Raw genomic sequence first — 12,749 nt, forward strand, 5'->3', positions numbered from 1 at the left:
ATGTCCTATGTTACATATACTTTAGTGAACTCCCCACGTCAAAGGCCTCACAAATCTGTGCACTAAACATTCAGCACTAGAAATTGACTAAACAAGGAGCCAATTTTTACTTCCTTGTTCCACCTCGTATTCTTGGGAATGTTTTGGTTAAGCCATTTCTTTGGTATTTGAAACCACATGTGACCCCTATTGTTATAGTATCCAACCAAAGGTTTCTTGATTAGCAATTTACATCAGCTCGAGTGGTACATATCTTCTATGTTAAACATGCATGTATCTATAATTTATGTTTACACTTTCTCTATCCAAATGAGCTATATAGTAAAAATCAAATCCGCAATTTAGCAATTAAGTTCACAAGGTAATAGCTATCGGTCAAAAATCAAAATATCCATAAAGGTTAACAATATTTCTCAAATATGTATGAAACTCCAATAATCTAAACTAAATACTCTCACTCAATGTGACACCATTTAAAAAAAAGACATATTTATATTGCATTTATAGAGTAATCCAGCCTCATGAAAAAATAATTACAAACGGAGACAATGTTGTTGTTGTTAGGTGTCTCCTACAAGTATTTGTCTTCCTCCTCTAGAGATTCATATACACTTGAGTATTTGTGTGTCTATGACACTAGGGAAGATAGTCGTACTATATGGATGGCTTTTCTAAGAGCTCCTAGAGAGTACCTATTGGTTCAAGATCCTACAAAAAATCTACTATTCTTATCAAAATCCTTTAACATGGTAGTGAAAGGTTTCTCACGGAACAAAAATAGAGTGATTTCCATCTCTGCACATAGTTGCTTGCTCATGTCCTCTGAAAAAAAGTTGACTCTGTAAGTAAACAATAGATTATGTGAGCACAAAGTTATAAAGTACAAAATGATATCATTCTAATAATCTAATGACAACTATACAAAGAATAAATTATAAGAAAAATCTTTCATGACTCTCCATAGATAGCACAACTTACTTGCATTGTGGGACTCAATCACATGCTACACAATCATAGATAGCGCACCAAAGCCATTAACAAAATAGCACCACCCAATGTTAAGAGGTGTGAAGCATTAACATTGAAAGCCATAAAGAGGTTTGTTCTCTCCAACATGATAATCTTAAATATCGAGATGATGTTTAGCTATGAATGTAAGCTATAAGGGTAGTTTTCTTACCATTCTATCTTTATGTTGGAGATGAACCCTTGCAATGCCCACACGCTATTCACACCTCCTATTGTTGTGGTATGCAAGTCATGTGAGCTCATACTTTTGCCACCTTCGGGAGTGGAGGTTTCCATGTAGTGTGAGTGAATGAAAGTAGAAGGAGTAGAATCTAGTTTCATGTTGTAATGGAGGTGAGAGAAGGGAGAGGAGCTAGCTTGATGTGAAACTATGTGGTGGGCAAGGGGAAGAGATGGGGGAGGAGCTTGCTTGGTGCTACAATGGAGGTGGGAGAAAGCTAGCAAAGAGATAATGTTGGACTATAGGGGGTGCATGTGGTTGTTGCAGCAATGGAGAGCTTGGAAACCCCCCCCCCCCCCCCCCCCACCCCCCCCCCCCCCCCCCCCCCCCCCCCCCCCTCCCCCCCCCCCCCCCCCCCCCCCCCCCCCCCCCCCCCCCCCCCCCCCCCCCCCCCCCCCCCCCCCCCCCCCCCCCCCCCCCCCACCCCCCCCCACCCCCCCCCCCCACCCCCCCCCCCCCCCCCCCCCCCCCCCCCCCCCCCCCCCCCCCCCCCCCCCCCCCCCCCCCCCCCCCCCCCCCCCCCCCCCCCCCCCCCCCCCCACCCCCCCCCCCCCCCCCCCCCCCCCCCCCCCCCCCCCCCCCCCCCCCCCCCCCCCCCCTCTCCCTTTCCCCTCAACACTTAATCTACATCACTACTCATTTAGAGAATATGTATGTGCATTTGGTATAGCAAGGGCATGGACACAATCGCAATCAAGAGCAAGGGGGAGAACAAAAAAGGTAGAAGCAGGAATACCATTGTAACTACAATTGTGGAGAAGATGGCCTTGGTATGTTTTATTGTCCACACCCAAGGAGGAAAAATTTCAACAAAGGAGTAAGACAAAACCATCTCTCACCACCAAGAGCAAGACCACCACAACAAGTACCACCCATGCAAATCTTACAACCACCGGTTCAACCATAGTCACCACCGCATACCCTCACTCTACCCTTAGCCCCACCACCATCCAGAAACAAGGCAGTGAGTTTCATCGGTCTTGAAGATAAGGGTAGAGTGAAGGTGGAAAAACACATCAAAGGAGTAGTGAAACGTAAGACCAAGGATGAAGAGCTAGACACCATGGGAGTTAAGCATGATAGGCATGAGTAAGCTTCCAAAAGGAAATAAAAGATAAATACTAAAAGGGAGTCAAGTAAAAAGTCTAAGCCACAACCAAAAACTAGCATTTTAGATTTCACAGTTGATGAGTCTGCAGAACTCTATGATCTTGGTAATGATGTTTCTATGCAGGGCTTATAGCTCCCTAAGGGGGAGGTCTCCCCAACTTTCTCAGGAAGACCATGGCTCATGGCCATGAGATCAAAGCAAGATTCGGGCACAAGAATTCTCAAAATGCAAGGAGGAAAGGGCAAAGAGATTCCATACAGCAAGAAAGCTGGTAAGCAGCAAGAGATGGACCTAGAGACTACTGCAATTCTACTAGAACGTTAGGAGAGGAGTATATGACAAGGAATGACAATGACAAATCCCTTGAAATCATGGATCTCATTCTCATCGATCACAACAAGGTGGATCCACCAAATATACAGTTTCAAGAAGGCAAAATGAAGTCTTTGGCATTACACCGATCAAAGGAAGCTATTGGAGACCAAACTAGAATGGTTGTTACAAGGAATGGATTTTGAAGTCCACCCTAAGGAGATTCTTAAGCAAGTGGATGCAGTGGCAACTTATTGGCGATCTGGGTTTGGCAGCTTAAATATATAAATTGTGTTTGATTGTACTATGTTGAATGCATTTAAGAAAAGATTTAAAGAATTCTTAGCAGAAGGGGTGCTCATAAGGGTCACACAGAATGAACCCTAGCATGAGAAAGATGGGAATATGGTCCCGCATGCATATAGACAAGATGAAGTGTTTTTCATGTGTTTTTCAACTTATGGATTGCAGTTTACCTTTTATATATCCTATGCACTTTGGTACAACATGTATCAAGGTTGTCTTTGAGCTACAAGATTTGTGTCCTATTACAAACATTAGAGAATGCAATGACCTTTTTTATAGCACCCAAGAGGATAGTGACTCTTTTGCTAGCTTCACCCATAGTGGAAAGCTAGGTTCTGAAGAAAATGGAACTTGCCATATCAATAAGGAGGCCATAAATGGAGGACTATTGGAACACTCTTGGGGATCATGATCCTAAGTTTTTTCTTCGAAGGATACAAGATAGTAATTTATTCTTTCACTAATGGTGGTTACAAATCTTATCCTTTCTTGCATTAACTAGGAAGTTCTATTGTCAAGACATTGCAGATGATGGTTCTATTCTTTACCGGGATCCTAGAGGATACTGGCACAAAATTTTCAAAGTTGTGGGCTTCACATTTACTCCAAGGCAACTATAATTTTTGGTCATTGATGATATATCTAGGGAGTATTTTCAAGGCATATGGCATATCTTGGAAAGTGGTGAATGTCCCAGAGACCTCACTAATGGCCAAATGTGATGGCTAGTTCAAATGGCAACTAGTATTGACTCCTCCGTTGCAGCCCAACTCAAGTATAGAACTAGAGGAATGAATGACTCTAGGCTAAGGAGAGGACTAATGAGGGCCTCTTTTCAACTTTTTAGTCCACCTCTCTCTTGGTATGCACTCGATGGCAAGGCTTCAAGGATGCGCGGATGAATGTCCACTTGAAGACTTGAAGCTAGGAGGAAAATCTTTTACAAGAGCTTGCCATGGGACGAATGGCCAAGTGGGTGCATTATGGTCAAGCATTGGTGGAGAAAAGAGCATCTTCCTTTCCCATGCTTTTCTTCCTATGGGGCTCCACTCTTAATTTATTTAAGCAATATAAAATCTAAAGTTTGAAAAAATGGGTGGCCAAGAGGGCCACCACCATCACAAAAGTCAACAAAGGAGGGAGAAGGGACCTCCTCACCACCTCCCCTTTCGTCTTTTCCCTCTCCATGGCTGAAAATCTCTCTCTCTCTCTCTCTCTCTCTCTCTCTCTCTCTCTCTCTCTCTCTCTCTCTCTCTCTCTCTCTCTCTCTCTCTCTCTTTCTTCTTCTTACACACACACACATACATAGACACAAAGAGTACACACACACACACACATACTCTTCTCTCTCACTCCCATGTCTTTCCCAAGCTCTCCAGGGCTGAAAATTCTCTTTCTCTTTCTCCCTCTCTGAAATCAATGGTTCTCTCTCTTCTTCCTCTCTCACGCACACGCACTTGCACACACGCATATGCACACATAGATATACACCTCTCTCTCCCTGTTTCTCTCCCTCAATGGTGAGCTCCCTCTCCCTCTCTCTCAAGCAAAATTACACACTCTCGCTCTCTCGTTTTTCCCTTTGTCACTCCATGAGTAAGAAAAAACAAATTTCCAACCATCTCTTGCTCATATACTTGCACACATTTGCATGCTTACCCACTCCTCGATGAAGGTATCGAGAAGAATGACGGCGACCATGACGACCGCAATTGAAGCGTGCGACTATGGCTGCAGACAACATGGTAAAGCTAGAGGCGTACTCGGACCAATGTCACATCATCAAATCGAGCATCAACGGGCATATTGCAACCCTCTTGCACATGCAATGGGCATTGTCTTCGATGGTATGACCACCAGTAAATTTCTCCTTTTACGCTACCTATCACTACCCTCACCTTTCCTTGTAATTTTAAAACCAAAAGTTCATTGCATATTCTACTTCTCTCTCTAGCGGTGGCCATGCACCCACTAGAGAGCATCTAGCATGCATCATCATCCCTAAATAATTCCTAGCACGGTCGGGGCAATGTGCCATGGCCCTCTTTGTCTAGCATTAAAAATTGTTTAAGATTCCTTTTCTGCACCCATATGAGGGTACGAGGTCACATTTGGATAATTGACAACCACTTATCCAATTTTCCATGACTTCCCCACCTAGAGTGCCAATTTAATAGCCCTAGTTGGTGAAACCATTAAAAGATTTTGGAGATCTTTTAGAGGGCCTTGCAAGAAATTCTATTTCTCTCCCTAGAAAATCTTGAAAAAAGGTGCTCTCATTTATTGAGTATGTCCAAAAGCACAGCTAGATTCCTTGAAAAGTGAATCTGAAATCAAGTAGCTTTTAAATTTCAAAAAAGTAGTGATATGAGCCTACAGTCATAGAAATGTCATTTGAAAGTGGATTTTGATGATTCTATCACCAATGCATCCAAAACACCTAAATACCTAGGAAATGGTTGTCTATTTGCCTCATTCAAACACTTGAACAGGTCAAAAAGGCCAAAAAATGCCTCTAAAGGGTCTTTCTCCTCATGGTGCACAACGACTTTTGGCTAAGGAGAAAGCCCCTTTAGAGACATTTTTGATCGCCTGATTGAGGCAAGTAGACAACTATTTGCTAGGTTTTTGGGCCTTTCAATATCATTGGTGGTGTTAAAATTGTCAAATTTTATCTACAAATGATGATTTTATGATTGTGTACATACTAATTGATGGCACACACCTTATCAAGTGATTGACCTCTACATTATGAAAAAGAAACTTGCATTAAATGAAAAAGAGACCATTCTGAAAAATTACTTTTATATTAACAATAGGTGGCAATTTTAGTGTATTTTCTTATTTTTGCTTGTATTTTTTATACAATGTACTGTTTCTAATGATTGGACATGCTTATTTTTCTCTCTCTTCCAAATGGCCCTTTAAATGATCTCCCAAATCTTCTAATGCACTTTCAGGTACCAAGAAAAGTCAATTTGGCCTCCAAACATGGATCGCAATCCATGTACCCATGGTGACAGCTTAATTTGAAATTTTTCAGATCAGTAGTGCACACATAAGGAAACATATCCCCAAGTTTAGTTCTGGAAAAAAAATTGAGCAAAATTCGGCCAAAAGACATCAAAACAGGTCATAGATTGAAAATCGCAGTGTATACCTAGCGTTGGCCATTTGACCTGTCAAAATAGCTCCAAATTCAAAAAGATTTGAGATCTAGCTTGTGAACATAGTGAGTAACAAGTTGCCAAGTGATCAAGTCTAGACGTGGTTAAACATGGATCGTGATCTAAGATACCCCAACCTCAGAATTTGGTGAAATTTGATACAGAGCCTGTGCATGACCTTGTCTATCCACTGTCAAAATTTCAACTCAAATTTTGATAGGGTGTTATGGATCACTATCCATGTACCTCTTCATAGTGGGGATATCTAAGTTAAGAAGCTTCTAGACATACTTGAGTGCATCTCAAATCTCAAGTTTGAGCTAAAAATACCTTCTGGGACCAAGATACAAGCCAAAGTTCATGTATCCAAGTCTTGGGGCTGTTTTGAGTGTTGTTTCAAGTGCAACTCGCCAAAATTGCTCTAACTTTTGATACACAACTCCAAATTGACTTTCCAGCAATAGGACACACCAGTGAATAAGCTGAATTTTTTTGGGCACCGTTTTAAAACACCAACATTTGCAGCATCGCGGACATCCTCTCTGCGAGCACTGGGTCTTCTTAACCTGCACCACCTCTACTAGTGCCAACAATAGGGACTCTTTGATATTGAAGCTCTACCCGTGAGTGTTTCAAAATGCTAGGTCCCTTACAAATGAGCGGCACCGTCCTCCCCCACTTTCTTGCTACGTTTCAAGACGCCTTGGCAGTTACACTAGCAAGGGAGCTGTACAGGGTGGGATTTGCATGGTGATTACAGATTGCTTCCATCGGGTTGGGGATTCTCGAATAGGGGTTTTCAAATCAAAAGGCATATCGATGATGGCGTATGCAACCAATTTGTAACACGCTTTTCAAATATCAATTATTGGAAATATCTACTAGTTGTCAGCATTAATGAATTGTCAATTTCTAGTTTCAATCTATTTTTCACCGTTATTTGTGTTCTGAGTTGTGATTTTCTTCCGCGATTGCTCTCTAAGTGTCAGTATATCTTCTTCCTAACACTAAATCACTCCTAACATCACTCGTTTCACTTGGTCTGCATCTCGACCTATTGATCAGTCTACAGGAAGCATGGCGCTTTCCCAGTTGACTCTAGAGAACTGTGCACTCTGACAACGTGGATGTAGGTTTAGTTATTGTGCAACCATGATTAGGTACATTGTAACATCCATCAAATTATGGAGAAGAATTTTTAGAGATATCATTCACTTTAGTAGAGGCACTCCACACGACCACACTAGGTTCTCTTCTTTTACAAAGAATAGCACCAATTTTGGGATTTACTTTGCATATGGAGAGTAAATGTACCCATGGACTTTGACACAGGGCGCCAAATTTATGTGTCACATCCTATTGCTCATTATTTGCTTAATTAATTTGCACCACCTCTTCATAAGAATTCCAATGTTTGAAAGGGATTTCTTTATGAGTAGGAGCAATAAGTTTTGCTCTATTAGAGCATCTCAATTGAGGTACGTTCCTCTCTTAGTTTGAGATCCAAGAAGAGGTTCCTTTTGGCCAAAGGGAGAGTCCTTTAGAGGTTATTTTCATTGCAATTGTCTAGATTTACAATGTTCAATCTTTGCTATGGCAGTTAGTTCCATGTATGAGTACAAGATTTGGTATTTCTCAAGTAGACTAGTAGACTTGACATGTGTTTAGAGTAGGAAAACACTAGTGTTCAGTCCTATGCTCGTTCAAATTATGCCTACTCCCTTTTGTGTGGATCACATGCCCTTGCATGCATTAGATTTTTTCCATTGCTTCCCAACTTTGCTCAGTTATGCTCGTCAAAGCCGTTTTCTCTTCCCTTTTGCCTTCGAACCTTGATCCCTTTATCGTAACCCCTTCTTTCCAAAGAATCCACACAGAGAGAGAGAGAGAGAGAGAGAGAGAGAGAGAGAGAGAGAGAGAGAGAGAGAGAGAGAGAGAGAGAGCTTCTTGAGATCCGATGAGCACAAGATTAATTGCCCTTCTTTTTCGTCCAAGATGAGAGCAGATGAGAGAGCGAGAGAAGGTGAACGATGGCCATGGATAGCTTCCCCCTCCCCCTTTTTCTTGTCACGGCGCCGTGACAAAGGATGGGAAGCATCCCCTAATGATGTGATAGGTCAACATTGAACTTGCACTATTAGCAATGGTTTTAACACCAAACATGGGCATCATGGGATGTTGATCATGTTTCACTTCTGCATCAAACTCATTAGAGCATTGTGGCGCTCATCGCGAGCTCAAAAAATTTACGCTCTCCTCCCTGCTCCACTAATTTTTCTTCTCCACCCTTCACAGTAAAACCCTTTATTTGGAGTTATTGGGTAGCCTTTTCTCCTTTGCGTGGCCATTAAGTTCCTCTTGTGGTGGGTGCCCACCTTCCTAGCCATTTGGCATACATAGCAAAAAAATTATCTATCACAACATGTCTCTCTGATAACCCCCCTCCCCTCGTCGACATACTTATTCAATCAAAGCACTGCCAAGCACGACATCTTTCTCCTACAATCCCTGACCATCATTCTCCTTGCTAATTCTCTCACCCATATCAATGCCTTTACTAAGGCCACTCACCTTCAAGGTGCAAGCTTAGACAAAAGCATTTGGAGAAATCCCTTTCCTTCGGATCCGGATCAAGACTATGTTTGGCCCATTATCAATCAAAGCGTTCCAAGTGATACGATTCCACATGCGAGGCTCTCTAAAGGTCACCACATTCGATAGAAATATTGGCCAAAGCACTCAAGCACTTATTGTCAAGCACTTATTGGCTATCTGCCCATCCCACTTGATACACATATCTACTAAAGCCCCACAGAAATATTTGGGCATTGCATATGGCATTATACCAACTTGGCATGCATCCTTATTTTCAAAAATCATAGCTCCTCAAGTAGGCTTTGCTTTCTAAAGTGCACCGCTTTTGGCATACTAATAGCCAAGGCAATTCCAAGATCAGCTTTTTTTTCCCACCAATTATCTAAAACGATGCCGAGCACAACTTTAAATGAATCAACATTAATCTTTGCTACTCATGGATGTTTGAGACTGCATAGAAAATTGATCCGGAGCACTAAATGCCGGATTTGAGCATTGTAAAGCACATAGTGAAGCCTTTCCCAAGCACTAGCAATCACACCCCTATTAAACCTCATTCATCTTCCTTGGGGGACATCCCAAGCCAGGTCCACACACCAACAAACTGGCCTCCGAAAAATCTTGTACTACCCATATCTTTCTCGTTCGGACTCCGATTGACGAGCCGTAAAGACAAGCATGGAGAGCATGGATAGCACTACAATTTTGGCTTATTAACAGCATTTTTACACCATCATCGCATCTCGGTCTTCAAAGAAGCAACCTCATTTTATGGCCTCAAACCCACAATTAGCATACATTCCTATCATCTCTTGGTGTCATACCAGAATCTTGAAAATGCGTGCAAATCCTCGTCTTTCATCTCGTGCCGCTTTGACCTTGAAAATGCATGCAAAAGGTTTGAGAGGGTGGGAGGTAATGAAATAAAAAAGTTTTTCTTCTATAGAGATCACTAACGCTAAAGAAGAAAGGTAGAGAGTGGGGGGGGCTTCTATAGGCAAACGGGAAGGGGGGAGGCTCGCTGCATGGATTGAGGGGCTCTCGTAGTCCATTGAGAGAGAGAGAGAGAGAGAGAGAGAGAGAGAGAGAGAGAGAGAGAGAGAATGCAATTTTTAAAAAATTAATTTGAATTTGGATTTCAAAAATTATTAAGTAATACTAAAAACTACTAGGATTAATATAAAATGCTCTTAACTCTTCTAAACATGATTAAACACTTTCATTTTCATATTTTCAATCTAGTGCTTTTTTTTCAACTCTACTATCATGTCATGCACTGTAGTCTTCCCTTCTTTGGAAAGGGCTTTTCCCTTTACCAAATGGGAAGATGATTTTTGGAGTTAAATATATACGAGAGCATGTTGCGCCACAAACATTTACTGCTCTGCACGCAATTTTCATGGTTGGGAGTGAACAATTGACAGTGCCAATGGAGAAAACAATCCATCACATGGGAGAGGAGTTTTATGTTGTGGACTAATCTCTCTCTACAAAGTTCGTGGTGCTAGTCGAAGATGACACAGTCTTAAATTCGAGTGGCGTGGCTACTACCTTTGTGGATGTTCCCTACATAGACCTTACTAGTCCAAGCAAGGAGCAACTCTTTGGAGAGCAAGCATTGCAAAACTATACCAAGATAAGAAGAGCAAAAAGTATTTTTTTCATTTTTTACCTCAATGACGAAGCCCAACACCTTGGTGAAGCTTCTTTCAAAAATAGTGGAAACCAAACAAGTGTCGGAAATACCAAAGGTGTACAATGGTAACATAGTATTTGAGTTTCCATCGACCTTAGGCAATGTTCATCCAATGGATGTTATGGAACATAAGTATGATCCACACCACTGGACCAAACCACAAACCTCGAACATCGCATTTCTCGGAGTGTGTCGCAAAAGTCAGTGTGCAGGTGCTCTAAAGTGTCTCGATGAAATTTGTCCCAAATTGGTTAATTTTGGGAAGTCAAACACAACTCATTTCAATGGCAATATGCTAAAATTACCTTGCATGGGCAAGTTTTGCGGACGGGACTTGGAGACAAGCTTACTTGCTAGTATTGCGGTCAACCACCCATTTGTTTGTGTACATGTGATTGCTTCGTATATTATGTCATGCCAAGGGATGAAATCATGAGCACATTGATGGTACATCATGGAGCTCACCAACAACATGAGGGATGGTAGGTCGAAAGGGATCACCAATAAAACCAAAGAAATGGTTGCACAAGTTCTCAATGTGGATAGACATGTAGGTGCAAGAAAGGTACAAATGTGTGTGGCAAAGGAAACTGTGACGACAACTTTGATGCAAGAGGGGTCTCTAGCCATGTACTTGGTGAGCAAGAATTCTAAATGTTGCAGAAGCAATGGGTTCCTTAACGGAGGACAATTGGTGAGGATGCTTGCTTGTTTCTCTTATTGTGCATATTATTTCAAAGTAACTTAACTTGAAATACAGGTTTTGAAGGTCCATGGTTGCAACAAGAAATATGTTAACAAAGGAGAGCTTCTGTGTGGACTCCTTGCTGCGGCTAAAAAGGGATTGCACATATGATTTTTTTCACAAAAGCAGGTTTCCCAAGCAAGAAGCGCAAGGGGAGCGGTGCTTTGTGTTTAAGATGTCTACAATTGGTCCTGCATTTGGATTGGATTTCGTTAATCGAATGCAAGAAGTGGACCTAGAGATCTTCGCACACTTGGGTGCAGTTTGATCACACTCACCGAGTGGCCGATTGGGTGACCATGGCATGCTAAGTTTACGATCCAAGATTTGTTGTTTTAGGAACATATTTCTCAAGTTTGGTGTATCTTAAGAAACAACTAATAATATGTTTACTAATGTGCATGTCTTATGTTGTAGCATGCCAGATCGTTTCACTATTGCAACTTGTGAGGTGAAAGAGGAAGACATGGAAGCACAAATTCATTTCTAGCATTGCATAAATGAAGTTATGGAGGCTCATGGATGTGAGAGAGAAAATTTCCACCGATTCATAGCCGCAAAGCTCAAGCCAACTGGAATGCAGTTCACACCGTGTTCAATGGTGTTAAATACAATGCTCTACAGCATCGAGAGCGATCTTGCCTTTTTAATTGGAAACAAAGCATGGTGGCACACACCACAAAGTACATTGTCTTTTCATCTCAACAAACTCACAAAGACGTGCAAAAAGTGGCGTTTAGCCCCCTCTAAAGAGGCAGTTGTAGTGGAGTCTCGTCTCCTTCAACAATGATGGCGCAATGGAAATTGCATGGATAAAAACATACCTACAATGAACTCTTGGTTGAGTTGGTGGGAGGTGCCTATTGCACATTAGGGGAGCATCATGACAACAATAGAGAGAAGTGATGATGGGGCAAACACTCCAAGAACCAACTTGGCCAAGAGTAAGCATGGTATCTAGATTGTAGGAGAAGGGTTTTTAAAAAAAATCTCAAACGCATGTACTTCAGACATGGAAAATGCAATACTACAAAGCACGAAGGAAGTTTCTTACTCTCAAGGTAAACATATTGGAAAGGGTCATTCACTAGAGAGACTCAAGGAAAGAGTTTCTTCTAGTCCAACACAAGTGATAAGAATAGTAAATGAGGCTATATCTGGAACACCCTTGTATAAGGCTCACACCCCTCTTGAAGAAGACAAAGAAACCATTCGGCAAAAGCGAGAGCCATCAATTGTGATTGATGTTGAGGATGAATTGACACATAGATCAAAGTACAATGCAAAAACATGTGACCGCACAACACACGGACTTAGTTTCCAATGTTCATAGAACTCGTGCAAAATACAATTGCAAGATGATAGTTATAACTGTCCCAACAAGATGTTCTTGGCATATAAGATCAAACTCAAAAAAAATTGACCCAGCAATATACAGACCCGGGAATATTCAGACCCAACAATATTTTGACTCAGCAAATATCCGACTCAGCTTCTGACTCAGTAGTATCTGGCTCAATAGTAAATCTGACTCAGTAGTAATTTGACTCAGTAAAAATTTGACTGAG

This window comes from Adiantum capillus-veneris, chromosome 10 (assembly GCF_014529385.1).
Source record: "Adiantum capillus-veneris isolate H3 chromosome 10, ASM1452938v2, whole genome shotgun sequence".
Taxonomy (NCBI): Eukaryota; Viridiplantae; Streptophyta; class Polypodiopsida; order Polypodiales; family Pteridaceae; genus Adiantum; species Adiantum capillus-veneris.